At 48.1% G+C, this 24363-nt stretch overlaps 1 protein-coding gene across 3 annotated transcripts in view; it reads right to left on the bottom strand.

Moving 5' to 3' along the window:
- Window positions 1–24363, bottom strand: part of sema5a (sema domain, seven thrombospondin repeats (type 1 and type 1-like), transmembrane domain (TM) and short cytoplasmic domain, (semaphorin) 5A) — a 325621-nt gene that overhangs the window by 274231 nt on the left and 27027 nt on the right. The window lies entirely within an intron of this gene.

The following is a 24363-nucleotide window of genomic DNA, read 5'->3' as shown; positions in this document are numbered from 1 at the left end:
CACAAATATGAACCTCGTGGAACATGGTTTATGCCCAAAAGTCAAAGATGTATACTCCAGGGTTCCATAATTTGCATGTAACACTAATGCACAACATGTAAATAATCACAGCTGATCAAAATAAGGGATCACAAACATTGTGTGGAAAACAACTTTTCCTATCTGCTTCAAATTGGCTCACAGTGTTTATATCCAAACTTATGACATGGATTTTTGGTTTCACTCAAAAAATGACTAAAATCTATTTCCTTTATTCATTAAGAGTCAATAAGAGCATAAAGAGGAAAAATCAAAAACATTCGGACAAACAATTTGTCAACATTAGCAAACAAACAGAGAGAAATGTTCCACATTACATTAATTAAAATAGGAAATAATAATCTATTAACATTTTTCTATACGTAACAACAACCCTCAGATAGAATCAACATTACTCAAATCTAATGTCCATGGTCTGTCAGGGCTCTTCACCTCTGCAGTACCACATATAACCAAAGCTGAAAGTATATTAATTTTGTCACAGCAAGTCCAAACATTAAATCCAGCAATCTCTTGCAAATCACACTCTTTTTGAAGTTTCTACATTTACGGTCTCTCCGGAACTCACAACCTTAAAGCCTGTTCACTCTTTCCTCCTACCTTGATTTCCTTTGAAGCAAAATTAAACGGTGCAGCTGCGCAATTGAAGTTTCACCAAGAAAATTGCTGCAGGCTTTTTACTACAACAATTGTAATTTAATACACCTGCTTCCTAAAGTTCTCTTTGCACATTTAGTTGGGAATGTGGGGCGGAAACTTGTGCTGCTCCCAGGAGTGGGAAGCAAGGCAGGCAGGGGAACTTAATTGAGCTGGGGGCCTAAAATCAGCGTCCCGATAGAAAGATGAAACTAAACTATTAAGTTCAGAAAGGGTTGAAGGCTGGTTGAGCTTCCACACAGCAAGTGTTGGGAAGCCCTTGTGATGCAGACTGATGCAGAGCATGGTCAGCAGCGCGGGTTCAATCCCCGTTCCGCCTGAGTTATTCATGAAGGCCCCACCTTCTCAATCTTGCCCCTCGCCTGAGGTGTGATGATCTTCAGGTTAAATCACCACGAGTCAGCTCTCCCCTTCAAAGCGGAAAGCAGCCTCTGGTCATCTGGGACTATGGCGACTCTACATTTACTTTATTTACATGTCCCGCATGTTCACTTTGACAAGGTCCCTCATGGTAGACTAGTACAAAAGGTGAAGTCACACGGGATCAGGGGTGAACTGGCAAGGTGGATACAGAACTGGCTAGGCCATAGAAGGCAGAGGGTAGCAATGGAGGGATGCTTTTCTAATTGGAGGGCTGTGACCAGTGGTGTTCCACAGGGATCAGTGCTGGGACCTTTGCTCTTTGTAGTATATATAAATGATTTGGAGGAAAATGTAACTGGTCTGATTAGTAAGTTTGCAGACGACACAAAGGTTGGTGGAATTGCGGATAGCGATGAGGACTGTCTGAGGATACAGCAGGATTTAGATTGTCTGGAGACTTGGGCGGAGAGATGGCAGATGGAGTTTAACCTGGACAAATGTGAGGTAATGCATTTTGGAAGGGCTAATGCAGGTAGGGAATATACAGTGAATGGTAGAACCCTCAAGAGTATTGAAAGTCAAAGAGATCTAGGAGTACAGGTCCACAGATCACTGAAAGGGGCTACACAGGTGGAGAAGGTAGTCAAGAAGGCATACGGCATGCTTGCCTTCATTGGCCGGGGCATTGAGTATAAGAATTGGCAAGTCATGTTGCAGCTGTATAGAACCTTAGTTAGGCCACACTTGGAGTATAGTGTTCAATTCTGGTCGCCACACTACCAGAAGGATGTGGAGGCTTTAGAGAGGGTGCAGAAGAGATTTACCAGAATGTTGCCTGGTATGGAGGGCATAAGCTATGAGGAGCGATTGAATAAACTCGGTTTGTTCTCACTGGAACGAAGGAGGTTGAGGGGCGACCTGATAGAGGTATACAAAATTATGAGGGGCATAGACAGAGTGGATAGTCAGAGGCTTTTCCCCAGGGTAGAGGGGTCAATTACTAGGGGGCATAGGTTTAAGGTGAGAGGGGCAAAGTTTAGAGTAGATGTACGAGGCAAGTTTTTTACGCAGAGGGTAGTGGGTGCCTGGAACTCACTACCGGAGGAGGTAGTGGAGGCAGGGACGATAGGGACATTTAAGGGGCATCTTGACAAATATATGAATAGGATGGGAATAGAAGGATACGGACCCAGGAAGTGTAGAAGATTGTAGTTTAGTCGGGCAGTATGGTCGGCACGGGCTTGGAGGGCCGAAGGGCCTGTTCCTGTGCTGTACATTTCTTTGTTCTTTGTTCTTTGTAAAAGGCAATCTTACTAGAATTAAGTTCCTCTTCCCAATTAAGTTATCCTCAAGCAAGCAATGTGTGCCTCCAGATTTATGACGACATCATGCATCAGACAAGGTAGTCAACTTGTTGGAGAGGTGGAGAGACAAAGTGTGGTGATATGTATTAGGGGTAGTACGGTACCTGTGAAGCCGAGAGGCTATTGGCTGACAGGTCCCGGGTCCTGGTTGGATCTGCCGTCTGCTGGCTTCGCCCTGAAGGCGGAGTATAAGAGCTCGAGTTCTCCCAGCAGCCGCATTCTGTAACTGAGCTGCTGGGGAACAAGTCTTGCTTAATAAAGCCTTGATTGACTTCATCACTTCTCGACTTGAGTGAGTAATTGTTGCGCTACACAAAGCACCCATGCAATGTGCTGGGATGAAGACCTCAAGCTGTCTTCCTGGCACTCCTCTCTGACAGTGCACAATGGCACCTCCATAACCCCTTGATTAGGGGCGCCTGGAAGAAGGTTGTGGTGCCTTGACAGCCCACTGCCATTGACATACTGCACCCATGCCTAGCGCAGTGGAGTGCAGGTCCATGCACATACCCAGCATCCACTGAGTATTCTGCTGGACCAGGGTCTCCATGGTGGTTGCCATGGATGAAGTCAAGTGCCGCAGGCCTAAGCCACAACAGCAGACAGAATGTGGACACACCCCTCCAGCCTTCATTCAAGTCTGCACATAGCCTCTGGCATTTCTGCGTGAGGTTGCCCTGTCTGATTCTGCATCTCTAGAGGTCTCTTCTGGCTAAATCCAGAGGCTTGTCATTTCCGTGGAAACCTTAGTTGTCCCATCCTCCATCAGCTGTGGACACACATCTGTGACGTGCTCGCCAGATTGTGACCCCGAGTCTAATCTAGAATGAATAACCACTAAGGTGAATGTCTCTGCACTGCTGGTTCATTCAGGGGAATGCTGCGATGGTGCATTCTGAGGATTTCGGGGCAACCTCAGAGGCGGTGCTCAAGATGGAGCTGGGGAAAGGCTGTCTCCTCTTTTTGTCCTTTGATTTTCTGCAGCGGAGAACAAAAAGAATTAGCTGTGTTTATGTAGAATCCCTTTTCTGAATAGTGTTTCGGACATCACTCTTAAATGTCCATTTGTGAACACTAGACTGGTTGAGATCAGCAGATCGTTCATCCTCCTCCTGCACTCCGCCCAGGTTCTGGAGTCAGCCCCACCGACAATAACCCTGTTGCGGGGGGGGGGGGGGGGGGGGGGGGGGACTAATCCTGTGCAGGTTGGGGGGTGGCATCAGACCTATAATGTAACAGCAGGGACGGTGGCTTCCTGCCCACCTGATTCATCATGATCCTCGACCATGCATAGCCAATTGGCTGGCTGTCGCAGAGGGCCTGCCACCCCATCCCCCAAGTGAAATGTTGCTCAGTTCCTATCCCACCACTGACAACCTGACTGTTACCGGAAGATTCTGCCCATGATCTGGAGTCCAAGGTTATTGTAACATCCTCTGCAACTTTCTTTCAGGCAAATCTATCGTAAGCTGTAAAAAACATATGTGAAATAAAGACCAGTCGGAATGCCCACCATATCAAACTCGAAATTCTGAGTGGGCCAACTTGAGCCATGTGGCCTTAAGCGTGATGAGTCAAGACTTCTTTCAGTTCAGAGAGAGCTACCACTATTTTAAAACAAACATAAACCAGTTCCTATAGAAAAACTTAAAGTCTCTTTGAACATTTCTGGTTGCCATTTTTTTCTTCACAGAACACCTCGGTGCTTACTTTCCTCTGTGCATCAAAATAAACAGGCTAACAACTCAGGAATTTACACACATGTATTAACCGGTGCTAAGCACATGGAGGAAACAATTGTCTTTACTGCAGTAATACTGTACTGTTCCACAGCCCTTTACTATTTCCCCAAAATAAAATGGTGTACGTTTACCATTATCAGGTAAATACAATTATCTGCCACGATGTCCAAACAGAATAAAGGGTTCTCTGAGTTTCATTGCCAACAGTTCTCCTTCAAACACCACCTCCAAAAATGGGATAACCGCTGCTATTTGTGCAGTCCTGCTGTGCATAATTTGGCTGCCAGATTTGCCTACATAGCAACAGTGACAACATTTTAAGCTATTAGTTTTACATTAAGCTCTCTGGGATCCTGCTGAGAGGTGTAATGAGGGACGGTGTGTATTCGCTTGTGCCATTTTTCCAGAGTTTCTGCGTTTCTTCCAGGAAAGGCAAAGAGGTGAACCTCTGTGCAAATTTACCCCCAAGACACTGGTGAGGCCACAACTGGAAAAATGTGGGCAGTTGTGGTCGCCACATTACAGGAAGGAAGTTATTGCTCTGGAAAGAGTGCAGAGGAGGTTTACAAGAATGCTGTCAGGGCTACAAAAGTGTGGCTACAAAGAGAGATTGGATGGGTTGGGGTTATTTTCCTTGGAACAAAGAAGGCTGAGGGGTGACTTAATTGAGATGTACAAAATTATGAGGGGAGCAGATAGGATGGACTGGATAAAATTGTTTCCCTTGGTGGTGTAGCCACTTAACATAATGCCTAACTCCCGATTTAAAATGGCGAACGGCAAAGGCTGATGGGAAAGTCAGCCAACAGGACAAAAACGAGCAGCTGCAGGTTGACTGTGTATTTACCTCTGGAAAGTCCAGACAAGATCGATACCAGCAACCATCAGCATAACAAAACACCAGCCATCTGCATATTAATGAGCAATCCCCAGGAACAATGAGCAACATTTAGACACACAAAGCAAAACCAGACTCTTCGGCGCCAGCAGAAGCCTACACAAAAGGAGGTGAACGATCACCTCAAGATCGCCCATCGATCAGGGAACCGCTCCAGCATTGGAGAAAATAGAACCAAGTGATTGGGACAAAGTCCAATCACTTGGAACCAGGTACAGGGTCCACCCCGAAAGGCGGGAAGCCCCTGGGGACTATAAGAATTGCGCCCCAAGTTCAAGGCGCTCTCTTCCACCTCTCTTCAACCTCTTCCAGCTCGCTTAACTCTTCACCAGCCGCTCAAAAACTGTAAGTCTTACTTCAACGCTCGCTACGAGATAGGCGCTCCTAGCTATCAATCTGTACCAACTTCGAATCCCACAGGCTCAGAACCCGAACGAAAGGCCATTCGTTTCCCTGACCTGGTGGGCCAGTTCCAAGTTACGTATTGGCCTGTTGGTTGTAAGAAGTAGCTTGACGTAGAATTTGTACATGAGTAGTGATTACTGTGTATAATAAATGTGCTTGGATTTAAATCTTACTAATCGGTGTATTGGATTATTGATCATTATACGGACTTGAACCACATGGCGGTATCAGAAGGATACCTGGCGACTCAAGAGCAAAGGCGATAAAACAGAACAATTAAACTAAGGCAAAGTTAGCAACATTATTTGGCGACTCCGCCGGAACCCGATCTAGAAGTGGAAAACCACTCTGGGAGAACCCAGAATTTGAAATAGAGATCCAATTGGAAACAGAAAACCACAAGTGTTCAAGCAGTTCTGATCAATACTCATAATTCAGAAGTGTGTGTATGCATGCGTAACTAACAGGGCGATAAGGTAAAACTGATAGATGTTTTGTTGCGCCAAAACTGTCGGAAGTTTGTATATAAGACCATAAGACCATAAGACATAGGAGCGGAAGTAAGGCCATTCGGCCCATCGAGTCCACTCCACCATTCAATCATGGCTGATTTCAACTCCATTTACCCGCTCTCTCTCCATAGCCCTTAATTCCTCGAGAAATCAAGAATTTATCAACTTCTGTCTTAAAGACACTCAACGTCCCGGCCTCCACCGCCCTCTGTGGCAATGAATTCCACAGACCCACCACTCCCTGGCTGAAGAAATTTCTCCTCATCTCTGTTCTAAAGTGACTCCCTTTTATTCTAAGGCTGTGCCCCCAGGTCCTAGTCTCCCCTGCGAATGGAAACAACTTCCCTACGTCCACCCTATCTAAGCCATTCATTATCTTGTAAGTTTCTATTAGATCTCCCCTCAACCTCCTAAACTCCAATGAATATAATCCCAGGATCCTCAGAAGTTCATCGTATGTTAGGCCTACCATTCCTGGGATCATCCGTGTGAATCTCCGCTGGACCCGCTCCAGTGCCAGTATGTCCTTCCTGAGATGTGAGGCCCAAAATTGCTCACTGTATTCTAAATGGGGCCTAACTAATGCTTTATAAAGCTTCAGAAGTACATCCCTGCTTTTATATTCCAAGCCTCTTGAGATAAATGACAACATTGCATTTGCTTTCTTAATTACGGACTCAACCTGCAAGTTTACCTTTAGAGAATCATGGACTAGGACTCCCAAGTTCCTTTGCACTTCAGCATTATGAATTTTGTCACCGTTTAGAAAATAGTCCATGCCGCTATTCTTTTTCCAAAGTGCAAGACCTCGCACTTGCCCACGTTGAATTTCATCAGCCATTTCTTGGACCACTCTCCTAAACTGTCTAAATCTTTCTGCAGCCTCCCCACCTCCTCCATACTACCTGCCCCTCCACCTATCTTTGTATCATCGGCAAACTTAGCCAGAATGCCCCCAGTCCCATCATCTAGATCGTTAATATATAAAGAGAACAGCTGTGGCCCCAACACTGAACCCTGCGGGACACCACTCGTCACCTGTTGCCATTCCGAAAAAGAACCTTTTATCCCAACTCTCTGCCTTCTGCCTGACAGCCAATCGTCAATCCATGTTAGTACCTTGCCTCGAATACCATGGGCCCTTATTTTACTCAGCAGTCTCCCGTGAGGCACCTTATCAAAGGCCTTTTGGAAGTCAAGATAGATAACATCCATTGGCTCTCCTTGGTCTAACCTATTTCCAAGAATATCAGAAAGTAGCGAAAGCCGTACCCGTATTTACAGCACCGCCTTAATACCCCGTCCCAAATTTGAAGAGCAGCATTCGGATTAACACCCCGTCCCAAAATTTGAAGAGCAGCATTCGGATAGGAAAGATGGCAATGAAGGCAATGCAGCGCCTAATGAACCCAGAGGAATTTGCGGTCGCAGCGACAAGCAGCAGTAGAGTGGGACAATGTCCCATTTAGGAGGAAGAGATCAGGAAATATCTCAAAGAGAAAGGATGGCCCCTTTGGAATGAATTCTGTGACAACGAGGAATCAGGTCACCGCGAGTATAGGACATACTTGGTGGGAGAACCTGAGCAAGATCCACAAAAAGAGCTCAGGGAAAGCTCGCAAGCCGATGGCAATCGTGTCCTGCTTGGCACAATTGCGAGGCACAGAGGAGGTCGTTAGGACGCTCCGGAAAGAAGTTGAGGGCATACATCGAATGAGTAAGGTCGATGTAAGCGAGGTAGAAAAGGAGAATTTAGAATTGAGAAGGAAGTTGGCAGCAAAAGATGGAGTGGTGGAGGATGCCAAAAGGGCACACCAGTCTTGTCTGGCGCACTTAAGCAGCTTCCAGTCTCAATACGAAAAGGCCTATCAGGACACGCATGTGCAGTCCTGGTACGAGATGAAACGGAAAAACAGGTAGAGGCATTACAGAAACAGTGTAGTGACCTCAAGGCAGCATTAAGAGAACTCCATGCTGCCACCACAGAACAAAGACAAAGCACGCTAGATCACGCAAAGTGCCGGAAGCAGATTGCAGAGCTGCAATCTCTGCTTTCAGTTCAGAAAGGTTTTCAGGAAACCTTTGGAGAAAGATTAGATCAGGAAGACGGCCCTGATAAGGAAGAATTCAACGAAACAGCGCAGAGATATGTTCAGGGAACATGTGCGCAGGGAAAGCCACAAAAGAGGAAAGCGTCCCAACCCCCCACACAGCAGATAGTTCACGCTCCAATGAACCCAGTCACCACCCACCGCACAGCCACATCGGACGATGCGGAATTTCTATATTCCACCCCCTTAACAGTGACCCAATTACGGGACGCGTGCGATAAGATCACACCGTTCCTCCCCACCTCAGACCCCCACCATTTCTTTGCCATAGTTTTTTTTTGATATTTTATTGAAAATTTTTGGTCAACCATCACAGTATATTGTGTATCCTTTACACAATAATATAACAGTATAAATAACAATGACCTGTTTTATAAACAAAGAATAAATAATATATAACAAAAACGAAAACTAAAACTAAATGGCAACTGCCTTGTCTCAGATAAACACTCTCCAAAAATATGATTTAACAGTCCAATATACAATTATTTATAGCAACGACCTATACATATTATACATATATATTAATAACCCTGAGACTCCTTCTGGTTCCTCCCCCCCTCCACCCCCCACCCCACCCTGGGATGCTGCTGCCTTCTTCTTTTCCATTCCCTCTATCTTTCTGTGAGGTATTCGACGAACGGTTGCCACCCCCTGGTGAACCCTTGAGCCGATCCCCTTAGGACGAACTTAATCCGTTCCAGCTTTATAAACCCTGCCATGTCATTTATCCAGGTCTCCACACCCGGGGGCTTGGCTTCCTTCCACATCAATAGTATCCTGCGCCGGGCTACTAGGGACGCAAAGGCCAAAACATCGGCCTCTCTCGCCTCCTGCACTCCCGGCTCTTGTGCAACCCCAAATATAGCCAACCCCCAGCTTGGTTCGACCTGGACCCCCACTACTTTCGAAAGCACCTTTGTCACCCCCACCCAGAACCCCTGTAGTGCCGGACATGACCAGAACATGTGGGTGTGATTCGCTGGGCTTCTCAAGCATCTCGCACACCTATCCTCTACCCCCAAAAATTTACTGAGCCGTGCTTCAGTCATATGCGCCCTGTGTAACACCTTAAATTGAATCAGGCTTAGCCTGGCACACGAGGACGATGAGTTTACCCTACTTAGGGCATCCGCCCACAGCCCCTCCTCAATCTCCTCCCCCAGCTCTTCTTCCCATTTCCCTTTCAGCTCATCTACCATAATCTCCCCCTCGTCCCTCATTTCCCTATATATATCTGACACCTTACCGTCCCCCACCCATGTCTTTGAGATTACTCTGTCCTGCACCTCATGCGTCAGGTGCTGCGGGAATTCCCTCACCTGCTGCCTCGCAAAAGCCCTCAGTTGCATATACCGGAATGCATTCCCTTGGGGCAACCCATATTTCTCGGTCAGCGCTCCCAGACTTGCGAACTTCCCATCTACAAACAGATCTTTCAGTTGCGTTATTCCTGCTCTTTGCCATATTCCAAATCCCCCATCCATTCTCCCCGGGGCAAACCTATGGTTATTTCTTATCAGGGACCCCACCAAGGCTCCCGTCTTTCCCCTACGCCGTCTCTACTGTCCCCAAATTTTCAACGTCGCCACCACCACCGGGCTTGTGGTGTATTTCTTCGGTGAGAACGGCAATGGGGCCGTCACCATAGCTTGTAGGCTAGTCCCCCTACAGGACGCCCTCTCCAATCTCTTCCACGCCGCTCCCTCCTCTTCTCCATCCACTTACTCACCATTGAGATATTGGCGGCCCAGTAGTACTCACTTAGGCTCGGTAGTGCCAGCCCCCCCCTATCCCTACTGCGCTGTAAGAATCCCTTCTTCACTCTCGGGGTCTTCCCGGCCCACACAAAACTCATGATACACTTTTCGATCCTTTTGACAAAAGCCTTCGTGATCACCACCGGGAGGCACTGAAACACAAAGAGGAATCTCGGGAGGACTACCATTTTAACCGCCTGCACCCTCCCTGCCAGTGACAGGGATACCATGTCCCATCTCTTGAAGTCCTCCTTCATTTGTTCCACCAATCGAGTTAAATTTAACCTATGCAATGTACCCCAATTCTTGGCTTTCTGGATCCCCAAGTAACGAAAGTCCCTTGTTACCTTCCTCAGCAGAAAGTCCTCTATTTCTCTGCTCTGCTCCCCTGGATGCACCACAAACAACTCACTTTTCCCCATGTTCAGTTTATATCCTGAGAATTCTCCAAACTCCCGAAGTGTCCGCATTATCTCTGGCATCCCCTCCGCCGGGTCCGCTACATATAACAACAAATCATCCTCATACAGAGATACCCGGTGTTCTTCTCCTCGAAGTACTCCCCTCCACTTCTTGGAACCCCTGAATGCTATTGCCAGGGGCTCAATCGCCAGTGCAAACAGCAATGGGGACAGAGGGCATCCCTGCCTTGTCCCTCTATGGAGCCGAAAGTATGCAGATCCCTGTCCATTCGTGACCACACTTGCCACTGGGGCCCTATACAACAGCTGCACCCATCCAACATATTCATCTCCAAAACCAAATCTCCTCAGCACCTCCCACAAATAATCCCACTCCACTCTATCAAATGCTTTCTCGGCATCCATCGCCACCACTATCTCCGCTTCCCCCTCTGGTGGGGGCATCATCATTACCCCTAGCAGCCTCCGTATATTCGTATTCAGCTGTCTCCCCTTCACAAACCCAGTTTGGTCCTCATGGGCCACCCTCGGGACACAATCCTCTATCCTCATTGCCATTACCTTGGCCAGAATCTTAGCGTCTACATTTAGGAGGGAAATAGATCTATAGGACCCGCATTGCAGCGGGTCCTTTTCCTTCTTTAGGAGAAGCGATATCGTTGCCTCAGACATAGTCGGGGGCAGCTGTCCCCTTTCCTTTGCCTCATTAAAGGTCCTCATCAGTAGCGGCGCGAGCAAGTCCACATATTTCCTGTAAAATTCAACTGGGAATCCATCCGGTCCCGGAGCCTACCCCGCCTGCATGCTCCTAATTCCTTTCACTACTTCCTCTATTTCAATCTGTGCTCCCAGTCCCACCCTTTCCTGCTCCTCCACCTTGGGAAATTCCAGCCGGTCCAAAAAGCCCATCATTCTCTCCCTCCCATCCCGGGGTTGAGCTTCGTATAATTTTTTATAAAATGCCTTGAACACTCCATTCACTCTCTCTGCTCCCCGCTCCATCTCTCCTTCCTCATCCCTCACTCCCCCTATTTCCCTCGCTGCTCCCCTTTTCCTCAATTGGTGGGCCAGCAACCTGCTCGCCTTCTCCCCATATTCGTACTGTACACCCTGTGCCTTCCTCCACTGTGCCTCTGCAGTACCCGTTGTCAGCAAGTCAAATTCTACGTGTAGCCTTTGCCTTTCCCTGTACAGTCCCTCCTCCGGTGCCTCCGCATATTGCCTGTCCACCCTCAGAAGTTCTTGCAGCAACCGCTCCCGTTCCCTACTCTCCTGCTTTCCTTTATGTGCCCTTATTGATATCAGCTCCCCTCTAACCACTGCCTTCAGCGCCTCCCAGACCACTCCCACCTGGACCTCCCCATTATCATTGAGTTCCAAGTACTTTTCAATGCACCCCCTCACCCTTAGACACACCCCCTCATCTGCCATTAGTCCCATGTCCATTCTCCAGGGTGGGCGCCCTTCTGTTTCCTCCCCTATCTCCAAGTCCACCCAATGTGGAGCGTGATCCGAAATGGCTATAGCCGTATACTCCGTTCCCCTCACCTTCGGGATCAACGCCCTTCCCAAAACAAAAAAGTCTATTCGCGAATAGACTTTGTGGACATAGGAGAAAAACGAAAACTCCTTACTCCTAGGTCTGCTAAATCTCCACGGGTCTACTCCTCCCATCTGCTCCATAAAATCTTTAAGCACCTTGGCTGCTGCCGGCCTCCTTCCAGTCCTGGACCTCGACCTGTCCAACCCTGGTTCCAACACCGTATTGAAATCTCCCCCCATTACCAACTTTCCCACCTCTAGGTCCGGGATGCGTCCTAGCATACGCCTCATAAAATTGGCATCATCCCAGTTCGGGGCATATACGTTTACCAAAACCATCGTCTCCCCCTGTAGTTTGCCACTCACCATCACGTATCTGCCCCCGCTATCCGCCACTATAGTCTTTGCCTCAAACATTACCCGCTTCCCCACTAATATAGCCACCCCCGTTTTTCGCATCTAGCGAATGGAACACCTGCCCCACCCAACCTTTGCGTAGTCTCACCTGGTCTATCAGTTTCAAGTGCGTTTCCTGTAACATAACCACGTCTGCCTTAAGTTTCTTAAGGTGTGCGAGTACCCGTGCCCTCTTTATCGGCCCGTTCAGCCCTCTCACGTTCCACGTGATCAGCCGGGTTGGGGGGCTTTTTACCACCCCCCCCCCCCCCCCTTGTCGATTAGCCATCCCCTTTTTCCAGCTCCTCACCCGGTTCCCACGCAGCTGTGTCCCCCCCAGGCGCCCATCCCACCCCATACCAGCTCCCCCCTCTCCCCAGCAGCAGCCCAATAATTCCCCCCTCCCACCCCCCCCCCGCTAGATCCCCCACTAGCGTAGTTACACCCCCCATGTTGCTCCCAGAAGTCAGCAAACTCTGGCCGACCACGGCTTCCCCCCGTGACCTCGGCTCGCACCATGCGACGCCCCCTCCTTCCTGCTTCCCTATTCCCGCCATGATTATCATAGCGCGGGAACCGAGCCCGCGCTTCCCCCTTGGCCCCGCCCCCAATGGCCAACGCCCCATCTCTTCCACCTCCTTTCCTCCCCCCACCACCTCCTGTGGAAGAGAGAAAAGTTACCACATCGCAGGATTAATAACATAAAACTCCTCTTTCCCCCCTTTTTACCCCCCTCTTCGCCCCCCATACTCGCCCCACCACTTTGTTTCAAACGTTCTTTTTTTAATAACCCGCTCATTCCAATTTTTCTTCCACGATAAAAGTCCACGCCTCATCCGCCGTCTCAAAGTAGTGGTGCCTCCCTTGATATATAACCCACAGTCTTGCCGGCTGCAGCATTCCGAATTTTATCTTCTTTTTGTGAAGCACCGCCTTGGCCCGATTAAAGCTCGCCCTCCTTCTCGCCACCTCCGCACTCCAGTCTTGGTATACGCGGATTACCGCGTTCTCCCACTTACTGCTCCGAGTTTTCTTTGCCCATCTAAGGACCATCTCTCTGTCCTTAAAACGGAGGAATCTCACCACTATGGCTCTAGGAATTTCTCCTGCTCTCGGTCCTCGCGCCATCACTCGGTATGCTCCCTCCACCTCCAGCGGACCCGCCGGGGCCTCCGCTCCCATTAACGAGTGCAGCATCATGCTCACATATGCCCCGACGTCCGCTCCCTCCGCACCTTCAGGAAGACCAAGAATCCTTAGGTTGTTCCTCCTCGCGTTGTTCTCCAGCGCCTCCAGCCTTTCCACACATCGTTTATGATGTGCCTCGTGCATCTCCGTCTTCACCACCAGGCTCTGTATGTCGTCCTCATTCTCGGCAGCCTTTGCCTTCATGACCCGAAGCTCCTGCTCCTGGCTCTTTTGCTCCTCCTTTAGCCCTTCGATCGCCTGTAATATCGGGGCCAACAGCTCCTTCTTCAATTCCTTTTTGAGGTCTTCCACGCAGCGTTTCAAAAACTCGTGTTGTTCAGGGCCCCATATTAAACTGCCACCTTCCGACGCTGTGGTACCCTCAATAATGATGCTTAGAGATTAAACTGTAAAGAAGGCTTTATTCGGCTAATAACTATGCTACAGATTTGGACGAGAGCTGACTGCTATACAGACCATGAGGCAGGCCTTTATGTATGGCTCCCAGATGGGCGGAGCCAGAGGCAGAGTCCCCAGGGTTCCAAGCCTGGTCTTAAAGGGGACATCACCTTACATGATGATAAGGCAGTAACCGTTCATCACAGACGCCATCTTGGTTTTTGCTTGCCTTCCTTGCCGCTGCTCTAAAGGATCCACCGCAATCCGGCCACCTTCCTCTCCTTTTCTCATCCGTATCCAGGGGGGATTCCCTTCTGGTTCACCGCACAGTACTTTTAGCCGTTAAATTCCCAAAAGTCCGTTCCACCGGGAGCTGCCGAAACGTGCGACTCAGCTGGTCATCGCCGCACCCGGAAGTCTTCTTTACCATAGTTAAGCATCAGGCAACCATGTACGGCCAGAATGAGCGAGAGCATGTAAAGCTCACCGTTTTAAGTTTAGACCCTTCAGTAGCAGCAGCCCTTCCAGACCCACAGAATGTAGGAGGAGGCACCCTTGCAGAAATGCACTAAGCGATCCTGGATGCGATCGGGTATAACCGGGGTGACCCTGTAGATGGCCTCAACAAATGTAGGCAAAAGAAATCTGAGCACCCCACAGCATTTGCTGGACACCTGTGGATCCACTTTGCAGCAGTCTTTGGAGACTTAGACCGTGCCCATTTGTCCCCAGACAACATGGCCAAATGGACCTTATCTCCCATGCCACAGAAACAGGACAGAAAGCCTGCGCGAGTTATGACCCCTCAAGAGGAGGCCCATAACGAGAAGTGGGTAGTGAAAAGATTGTCCTGCGCTTGGGAGTAATCTGATCAAGGTAACCCGCAGTTAAGAATCCCGAGGAAAAGCAGGCCGGCGCAGATATGCATGCAGTAAAGACAACACACCAGAACCCCGCATGGGTGAATGAGGGAAAGAACAGCCCCCCACCCAAGTCACAGGAGTGTTACAACTGCGGACAGTTGGGACACTTCGCAAGAGAGTGCAATGCCCCTAAAAAGCCACAGAGAGCCCAGCAGACGGGCATTCTGTAAGGAGAAGACAGAGCCCATTCATAGCGTTCGCGCCCGTTCAGATCAGACGGACTTGACTGGAACGGACTGACGGTGTACGGGCTCCCCCAGTTGGGTCTGCGACACCCTTTGGGATGCACTCCAGGTCCGGACGACCGGTAGTTGCAGCAAAAATTCGGTGACAGCCCATCGAATTTCTGTGGGACACAGTAGGGTCCCGCACCACAATAAATTCCTCCACCATGTTCCAAAAGGATACGTGGCCCACTACAGCCACTATCACCCTCAGCGGCTTTACAGGCCACTCACAGCAGGGACACATCACAGCCCCTGTACCCATTCAAAAATCAGCAGTACACGTGGACATGCCTGCCACAAGGATTCCACAACTTCCCCTCCATTTTCCACCGACAGCTGGCAAATGGTTTAGCCAAATTTTCTCGCCCCGAATGTCTGGTACAGTATGTAGATGACCAACTACTGCAGACAGACACCAAGGAAGAGCACATTGAGCTTCTGTCCGAACTCCTGGAACTATTACACTCAATTGGTTGTAAAGTCAACCCCAAAAAGGCCCAGATTTTGGAAGATAAGGTGATATATTTGGGAGCAATTATCACACATGGTGAACGCGAGATCGAGCATAAAAGGATTGACTCGATTGCTAAATTGCCCCTTCCCCAGAACGTTTCAGCCCTCCGGTCGTTTTTAGGACTGGTTGGCGACTGCCGAAACCACATTGACGGTTTCGCCAACAAGGCAGCACCCCTCTCAGACCTCCTAAAGAAAGGAGCCCCCGGGAATGGCTTCCGCAGCATACGGATGCTGTGGACTCTTTAAAACAGGCACTCATAGCAGCCCCCGCACTACAAGTTCCAGACCCGCTTTCCCCTTACGCCATAGAGGTAGCGACCACAGACCGTACCCTTTCGGCCGTGCTCCTCCAGGAACGGCACGAACAGTTAAGGCCCGTAGCTTACGCCTCCAGACTTTTAGATGCTGTGGAGCAGGGATTTTCAGCCTGTGAAAGGCACCTGCTCGCAGTATTTTGGGCAGTGCAGTATTTTTCATATATTACTGGACTGAACCCCATTACAATTCTCACCGAACACACCCCCACCCAACTTTTACTGGACGGACGACTCAAGGACGGCACAGTAAGCCAGATTAGAGAAGCTAGATGGACCCTTCTCTTGCAGGGACGGGACATCACTGTGAAAAGGACAAAGACGCACACCTTTTTAGCCGACAACTTACAGTACCCCGGAAACCCCCATGAATGTGAGATTATCTCTCCACACCACAACACAGGCCCCTTTATCTCTAGGACACCCCCCAGAAAGATAGGTAGTTCAACCCAGAGCCCCCAGCACACGGACACGTGTGAGCCCATGAAGATCTATGTGGACGGATCTTCCACAGTCTTGGATGGGAAGCGCATAACAGGTTGCGGTATCTATGTCTAGGACGCGCAGGGACGCGCCCTTGAGGAAATATCGTTAAAACTTCCAGGCCACTTCGGCACGCAGGCAGCAGAGCTCGCGGCCGTCGTGTATATAGTGGAACACCCAAATTCCTTCCCCAGCCCAGCAGACATATACTCGGACGGCCTCTATGTGTGCAACAGCCTCACGGAATTCTTGCCCCTGTGGAAAGCAAGAGGATTTGTTTCCACAGATGGAAAACCCCTCCCCTCAGCCCCATTGCTCCGTCACATTTTAGAGAGCACAGAACAGGACTTTTGGGATCATCAAAGTCCGCAGTCACCATCGTTCCTCCCCCCCTGGAAATGTGAAAGCCGACGCACTGGCTAAGGCAGGTTCCAGGCATGGATATTTTTTTGGACACCCCCCGAAAGCGCACCAGTGAGTGCAGTTCAGGTCTCACAGACAAAGATCGAGGATCTCGTGGAGGCCCAGAGGCAGGACAGCAATCTCAGGGAGATTGTAAAAGGAAAATATCCAGCTCCCTATGTGAGGTTTAGAAATGCACTGACCACACGTGACGGTGTGGTGTTAAAAGACACCCTTTATGTGGTTCCTGAACAGGACAGGAATCAACTGATTTGTTTGCTCCATGACGGTCATGGACATCAGGGAATCGATCCCACTACAGCCCATCTCAAGCAGCTTTGTTGGTGGCAGAATTTAAAGGATGATGTAAACCATTACATCGAGAATTGTCTTATCTGTGCCCAGAATAATCCGGACAGATAGGCCAAAAAGGCTCAACTCAGCCACACCCGACCCGTTAATGGCCCCTGGATTAACCTCAGATTGATTTTATAGGACCATTGCCCCCTTGCAGGAATGGTTATAAATATGTACTTGTGGTGATTGACACTTTTACGAAATGGGTGGAAGCATTCCCAGCCCGCACAAACACTGCAAAAACCACAGCCAAGATTTCGACCCACCACATCTTTACAAGATGGGGGACTCCCCCGCAACATTGAATCCGACCAAGGCTCCCATTTTACGGGACGTGTCATGCAGAACGTCCTCACAATATTTGGCATCACCCAAAAATTCCACATAGCATACCACCCACAGTCGAGTGGTATCGTGGAGCGCATGAATCGGACCCTAAAATCCACCCTCAGAAAAATGGTCCAGCAGAACAACACCACTTGGGACTCAGTCCTCCCTTTTGCGCTGATGTTTTTGCGTAAGACAATTTCTACTTGCACAGGTTACACCCCACACACCCTCATGACCGGACGCCCCATGAAAGGCACAGAATTTTTATTAGGTTTAGACTTGACCAGCCCCGAAGTGATGGCCCTCACACACGTGAAACCAGTAGAGCAATTAGTGGAAAACGTTAAAACGGCTCAGCTAGCAGACGCAGTAAAATTGGGCACCAGAAAGAAACAGAGCAAGGCTTGTTTCGACAAGACAGTGCATGCGACTGAGTACAGTATAGGACAGCAAGTTATGCTCTCTGTATATAACCCCAGTACATTCCTGTCACCAAAATACTCGGGTCCGTACTCCATTGCGGATAAAGTAAGCCCTTCTGTTTATAAAATAACGGTAAGACTGCGTGGTTCCATATCAACCAGCTGAAGGCATATGGAACACAGTCAAACCACGCACACCAAGTCATGCTCGACGCAGCAAACCACACCCCGCCCACAGCCAACGTAACCCTACAATCCCTCAACACGGCCAGCCCAGCCACGGACTCGACCTCGACTCCACCCCCGAAATATACACTCCACCCTGGAACGCCCACAGACTGCAGCAGCAGAGACAGCGACTGTGACTCGGACGATAGCCACAGCACGCCTCCCTACTATCCCCATGCAACAGGCCCCACACCCAGCGATTCCGACTACGATCCAAGTGATCCCTTCATGATCACTTTCCTAAACAAACCCCACCACCGACCACCAAACCACACTGACGACCCCAATTTTGTCCCCACACAGCTAGACACCAACTACTGGCACCGAGATAACTCGTTCCGACTCGTCCGCAACGACGAGAGCGACCCCACCTCACACCTGCAGCTCTTTCAGCCCTGATACACTCCAGAGTTTGGCACCCGGGAGAAGATGACGACCTTGGGTCTGACTCCCAAACCGAGAACCCCTTTGCGACCCTGTTCGCAACCGAGAACTGGGGTGTCCAGATGATGTTTTAAAGGAACCGCTTGGGAGAAGTGATGTCCTTTCTGATGGAACCTGCAGAATGTTTTATGTTGTTTGTAAGTTTGTTAAATGTTGTATGTCCGACAGGAAAAAAAATTTCACTGCCCCACGCCTATTCGGCCGAAACCTCTGAGGACTTGCCTACAGAGACTCACTATTGCCGGACACTAGTTCAGCGGAACTAGCTTGGCTGCAGAGACTGGTTAAGGAACCAGACGCCCGTTGGTAACTGCCCTTCTGGTTCGAAGGTAGAACCACTACGGCAGCCCCACCACGATGACTACATTTCTTGCCCGTTCTTGTTGTTTGCTCAGGCAGTGGAGAAACGGCTTGGGACCCGCCCTGCCTGGGAACCCCCCCCCCTCTGGTCAACTACGCTCGGGTAGGAGAGACACGGCATTGGTAGCCGTCCTACCCGGGGACTCATCCAACTCTTACCCGTCATGGCCCATATTTTGGCACTTTTCATTCAAAAAGTTTTGTTTTGTTTAGGTAACCTTTAGGTTGCCAACCACATGCTATTACATCCTGAAACATTTGGATGGTAAATTGCGCAGTCTGCGAGACGGCTCGCACTGGTTCATTATTGGGAAGTGTGTCTTGTCCTAAAATTTGAGTTTTTTGAAGAAAAAAATGAGGGTGTCACACATAGTGACCAATTATAAAGGGAGTAATTGGCACTAAAGGACAGACACACTATCATACGAGATATTAAACAAAGATTGTTACAGACACTAAGCTTGTTTCCACGGAACTCCAGAAGCTCCAGAACCGGAGAAGAGAAGAAAGAAAAGGAAAGGGAAGAGCCATGAGGACTTCCTCCACATGGATCATCACCATAATAATGGACATTTGGTTGCGTGTGAACGCGAACCCCATGACTTCAAGCCCCCCAGCCGTTAATGTTTCACTTCCCCGCAGTACTCAGAGCCCAGTCACCAGCAACACCACATCATCTTGGTGTGCCAGATTTATAACCTGGCACTCTCTGTCCTATGTAATAGAACCCTTACTGGTATTAGCGATACTCTGCTGCATAGTGCAGACTATGCGTCTACGGAAATGGAGAAGGAGAGCCTACCGCGCTCGAACCCCGGTATATAGGATCAGATCCCCTATTTTCTAATACGACCAGGCCCCCGACCCCCGCGATCTATAATAAAGAAAATTCACTTGCGTTTATTGTAAATAAAGAAATGTAAAGAACCGTTCATGAGCAAATTGTACGATCCTGAGCTTGACTGCCAATCCAGGAAGACTGATGTATAAACTGCTCTGGTTTTGTTTGTATGGATGAGGAAGTTAGGACAATGAAATGTTTAAGTGAGTGTAGTGTATGAAGAATAGTTAGAGGTTCCCAGTTTATTGTTTTGTAATGCATGTCCTTGTTTGACAAAGCGCCCTTAGAATTGTTAGTTAAAATACTTTTGCATAGCTATGGTCAGTGCAGAGGCCATGAAGGAAGTACCCCCCCCCCCCCCCCCCCCCCAGGTCAGGGAATGGAAAGCAACATAGTTATGTGATCCTTCACACTTCGCGTTAGGATCACAAGGAGGGTTTGTGGCCACTGCTGAAGGTTGCTCTGCTTCTGCAAAAGTTATTCATCTAGCAGTATCACGCTCCTATGTCATTCAAACAGATGAAAGATCAATTGTTCGATGTAATCGATGAGCAGTTTTGAAACTCAAACAGCATAACAACATCTTTCCAGATCTACAACTCCATGAAAATATTTTCAACGATACGATGACATCTTCCAAAGTTCGTGAAGATTCACAGAGGATATTAAAAACTTCTGAGTCTGCTCTTCATGGTTTAAGGAGATCAACCAGGAAAAGAAGGAAGCCGGATAGACTCAATTTGTAAAACGTATCTGTTGAACCTTTTCATTATTGATTTTTCACTACATGTTAAAGTCATATACAGATCATGTATTGCATTAATATTATACATTTTTTCCTTTGTAAATAGAAAAGAAATGTTAAAAAAGGGGGGGGGGAATGTAATGATATATATGTAGTCAGGTTAGTGAAGGGTTAATTATTACATCTGTGTGTAATTCAAACACTAGAAGGCACCACCACTTCTCTATATAAATCAGACCTCAGGGAATGCTTGGTGTTTGTAAAGGCGAAAGCATTAGAACAGCACTAGGAGAAGATTAGATTAGAGAGAGTTAACACAAGGTTAGATCTTAGTATAATTAGTGACTACTTAGATTATTGAGTACTGCTAGAAGATTCAATATTACTTTACTAGTAACTGTAGCTCAGTTGAGTGTGCGAACTTCATTTAATTAATAGCTATACAATAAATCAGTTTTGTTTAAATCTACAAAATTGCACTTAAAATGGCTAACTCCCGATTTAAAATGGCGAACGGCAAAGGCTGATGGGAAAGTCAGCCAACAGGACAAAAATGAGCAGCTGCATGTTGACTGTGTATTTACCTCTGGAAAGGCCAGACAAGATCGATACCAGCAACCATCAGCATAACAAAACACCAGCCATCTGCATACTAATGAGCAATCCCCGGGGACAATGAGCAACATTTAGACACATAAAGCAAAACCAGACTCTTCGGCGCCAGCAGAAGCCTACACAAAAGGAGGTGAACGACCACCTCAAGACCGCCCATCGATCAGGGAACCGCTCCAGCATTGGAGAAAATCGAACCAAGTGATTGGGACAAAGTCCAATCACTTGGAACCAGGTACAGGGTCCACCCCGAAAGGCGGGAAGCCCCTGGGGACTATAAGAATTGCGCCCCAAGTTCAAGGCGCTCTCTTCCACCTCTCTTCAACCTCTTCCAGCTCGCTTAACTCTTCAACAGCCGCTCAAAAACTGTAAGTCTTACTTCAACGCTCGCTACGAGATAGGCGCTCCTAGCTATCAATCTGTACCAACTTCGAATCCCACAGGCTCAGAACCCGAACGAAAGGCCATTTGTTTCCCTGACCTGGTGGGCCAGTTCCAAGTTAAGTATAGGCCTGTAAGTTGTAAGAAGTAGCTTAGACGTAGAATTTGTACATGAGTAGTGATTACTGTGTATAATAAATGTGCTTTGATTTAAATCTTACTCAGCGGTGTATTGGATTATTGATCATTACTCGGACTTGAACCACGTGGCGGTATCATAAAGATACCTGGCGACTCGAGAGCAAAGGTGATAAAACAGAGCAATAAACTAAGGCAAAGTTAGCAACAGTGGAGAATTCTAGAACCAGGGGACACAGATTCAAGATAAGTGGCAGAAGGTGTAGAGGGGACATGAGGAAAACCTTTTTTACACAGAGGGTAGTGGGAGTCTGGAATTCTCTGCCCGAGTTGGTGGCGGAGGCAGAGACCCGAAACTCTTTTAAAAGGTACCTGGATCTGCACCTCATGTGCTGTAAGCCAGGCATTTTCAAAGTCGGGGTCGCGACCCGTGGGTGGGTCGCAGGCGGGTGTCGGGAGGGTCGCTGAGCCGACGGTCGCGGCGCTCCTGATTGCACAAATTTTTAACAATGCCGGCTGCGGGCGGCCTTCAAAATGACGGCCGCAAGCAAAAAGAAAATACGGCCGCACTGCGTATGCGTACCCGCTCATCGTTGTGCATGCGCAGAACCCCTATCGTAACATGTGTTCTAATAACAAAACACTTTGATATGCATTATGGGTGTTTACACCTTGTAACTGCTTGTTCGGTAGGTTTTTCCTGCAAGCCTATTGAACTGACAAGACAAGAAATTGTAATCGATTGTGGGATGCACCCCCATTACGCTGGATTTTATCAGGCAGCTGGAGATGGGCTGGGAAGCAAGGTGACCCATATAGGGAGGCGGGAAGTATGCACATTTGCGGGGGTGGGGTGGTGGAGGCATACCTGAAATTTTCCTGCCACCAAGCTACCTTGCAAGAGCTCAATTGAGCTGCTTGAGCAACCAATGAAGGATCTCTTTCTGCCTCTGTCATTGATGAGGTGCAGCCCAGCTTCCACTGACTGCAAAGCGGGGTCACGCCAACTCCCCACCTCACCACCGCTCCCTCCCCGATGTCTTCCTGCACTGAGGAGTTCTGGCGAGTAGAGCTCCTCAGTGCAGGAAACGGTGCGGCCTCGGCAGGCAGGGATCCCCTCCGCTGGGGCCCCGAATTTCAACAGAGTCCTGATAGATAGAGTGGTCTTTCCCGGCACTGTGAGCTCATCCTGGGACTGTTTCAATTTGCATTTATGTAGCACCTGTCATGACCTCAGGATGTTCCCAATGAGCTTTACAACCAAGTAAGTACTTTTGAAGTGTAGTCACTGCTGTAAGGTAGTAAACGCAGCAGTCAATATGTGCACACAGGCACCCACAAACAATGACCAAATCATCTCTTTCAGTCATGTTCGTTGGGGATTAATGTTGGGTCGCGAATGTCGACCCGCGTGAGTCGCGAAGATTGGCCGGCGTGGATCGCGAAGGTCATCCGGCATGGGTCCCGAAAGCTGGCCGGTTGGTAAAAATGGGTCCCCGGAAAAAAATTTGAAAAATACTGCTGTAAGCTACAGGGGTATGGAATGGGTGCAGGAAGGTGGGATTAGAAAGGACATCCGAGTGTCCTCGGGCTGGCATGGACAGGGTGGGCCAAATGGCTTCCTTCTGTGCTGTAACGTTTCTATGATTCTATGACATCTATTTTGTAGATCATTCTTCTGATGTAACAGTTTTCAACAGATTGGCCAGAGGACCAAAATAACTAAAATGAATCATTTTCACAAAAAAGTATCCTGATCCTTTACAAAAAGACAGCATGTATAAATCATGGAAGTGTTTGTTGCCGGTATTGTATCTAGGTAAATCAATCGAGACAAAACAGGCAGACAAAAGAATGGACTTGCCTTTGTACAGTGTTTTATCTTGTCTCCTAGAAAATACGAAAATGCATTGCAAGGAATGAATAATTTTGAATTGCAGTGACTGCTCTTATACATCAAAACATAGCAGCCAGTCTGCAAATGGCAATATCCCACATTGAATGATTAGATGAATACCTGTAATCGAGTGTTTTCTAGTGGTGTTTGGTGAAACAATACTGACCAGGACAGCAAATTATCTCCCTCAATTTCTTTGAAGAATGCCAAGGGACATTTAACAGCCACCTGAGCTGCCAGATAAAATGATGAAGGCTTGACTTTAAAGTCCCATATGAAGATTTGCACCACAACACCCCCTATGTACTCCACTGAAACAAAGTCCTGGGATAGAACCTCAGTATCCCCTTTGTACACATGTGAGGCCAAAGGATTGAAAGTACACAATGGTGAGGGTAAGCTTAATATGCTAATTCAACAAACCATAATAAGATACAGATGTCATACAAGTGTCATACATGGATATAGTGCAGCAAATGAACATACTGGAGGGTCAGAACTATCCTGGGATCCTCTACTCAAGTAATTTAGAACCTATCCCTATTACAATATTTTAAGACCTAAAGCAATTCCATAATCAGTGTTTTCCCAATTATATGCTGAAAGATTACACACAAAATAAATTTTATTGAATGGTCTTTAAAAACTGCGTTTCTAATAGAAAAGGTACATAAGAAAGGATGTACAGATATAAGATTTTGAATATTTTATTAATGTACAAATGTTCAAACTCAGTCCTGAGGGGTACGTCCCCATTCCTTTTCTTGCTCTTTAATAAAAATAATAGCTTATTGTCACAAGTAGGCTTCAATGAAGTTACTGTAAAAAGTCCCTAGTCACCACGTTCCAGCGCCTGTTCAGGGAGGCCGGTAAGGGAATTGAACCCGCGCTGCTGGCGTTGTTCTGCATTACAAGCCAGCTATTTAGCCCACTGTGCTAAACCAG

This window comes from Scyliorhinus torazame, chromosome 6 (assembly GCF_047496885.1).
Source record: "Scyliorhinus torazame isolate Kashiwa2021f chromosome 6, sScyTor2.1, whole genome shotgun sequence".
NCBI lineage: Eukaryota > Metazoa > Chordata > Chondrichthyes > Carcharhiniformes > Scyliorhinidae > Scyliorhinus > Scyliorhinus torazame.
This window is presented reverse-complemented; position numbering and strand designations above follow the sequence as displayed.